We start from the raw sequence: 1552 nt of genomic DNA on the forward strand, positions 1-1552 counted from the left end.
GTACCCACAACAACCCGCGGGGAGGGGTTGGGTCAAGCTCACAAAGGAAAAATGCTCTAGCGAATCCTCTTGTGCCACGATCAGAGCCCCAGACACAGAGAGCTAGGGACATTGGAATGGAGTTGAGGCGAGCTTATTTAGTTCATCCTGATGGAATGAGGATCGCCTCACCAATAAGGAATCCTCCATCACCAGTAAGACATCCAACACCACCTTGGCCACAACGACATGCTCCAGCTCGTGGGAACAGTAGAAGAAATCCTTCGCTATCTGTAAATACTTATGCCCCACAGACACATGTTGTAACGCCCTGAGTAACCAAGACCATTACACTGTGTATTTTGAAATAGGGCAAGACTTGCTAATCAAGTGGTTTAAACATAAATGTGATTCTAAAGTCAACTAACAGGTTAGGGTTAAAAGATTTTGATCATAAACGGTTAATTTTCATTAAAACAAATGTTTGGTACATGAGATCCCAAAAATAGGGTATAAGTGGTCAATACCACTCCTAGAAGCTGATACAACACAAGCTAGTCTAATGGAAAAATACAATTTAGAGCTCTATTCATGTAACTTTCCCTCGTCCATGGCGGTTGAGCAGCCAACGAAGTACACTCCGCTCCCAGAGCTCTCCAACTCATGGTTGGTCCAGTTTCCCTTTGCCTTTACTTGCACCACATAGCACTTGTGAGCCAAGGCCCAGCAAGAAAACCATAAACAAAAAACACATATAGCAACAATAGCATTTAATTAACCTTAATCCAACCAGTTCAATTTTTCAACAGAGTGCAAGCATTAAGCTAAACAATGGTAAACACATATATTCTCAAGCATATATCTTAATCATTAATACAAGTGTTCAGGTGTCAGCACCCTTAGGCCGAGCCCTCTGTTTAGTTAGCTGATTCTGGCTCCCTTAGGCTGAGTCCTCTGAATATTTAGATGACCCCAACTCACATTGGCCAAGTTGTATCCAATACGCTTATCATTAGCCCCGGCACCCTTACGCCATACTTTCATATTCCACACAATAGATATATAACCCACATCATGCATATAATCAATTACAGGGAATCTCAGTCTCAATGACAACACCATGGGTGTAGTTTTCTTACCTCGAATCCCGAGCGATGAATAAAGAGCAGTCCCAAGCATGATCCTCAGTCCTGAGCCTTAACGATAATCCTAGTCACAATAACAATGGGTAACTATCAATTTTTAATCCAAATAAATGTTTAGGGAACAAATATTAGCCTTCGGGACCTCGAATTCTACTAAACCGGATAGTAGAATTCGTCCTAAGCACTTAGGTTTGACTATCCGAGGCTAAAACCTTGGCTGCCCCTTATTTTCTATTTAGGGCTGTGACTCGCCCCTTAAACAGAGACCCATCCCTCCCTGCTGAAGGGTACGGGCCACAACTTGCACCCCCTGGGTCGCATCGCGCCTGACGAGCAGAGGCTCCCAGCCTCATTAAGCACACGAGCCACTGCGCCTGAAGAACAGGGCTGCGACCCGAGCCCCCAAACCCAGAAAAGACACACTTGTT

Source organism: Humulus lupulus, chromosome 7 (genome assembly GCF_963169125.1).
Source record: "Humulus lupulus chromosome 7, drHumLupu1.1, whole genome shotgun sequence".
In the NCBI taxonomy this organism is placed as follows: Eukaryota; Viridiplantae; Streptophyta; class Magnoliopsida; order Rosales; family Cannabaceae; genus Humulus; species Humulus lupulus.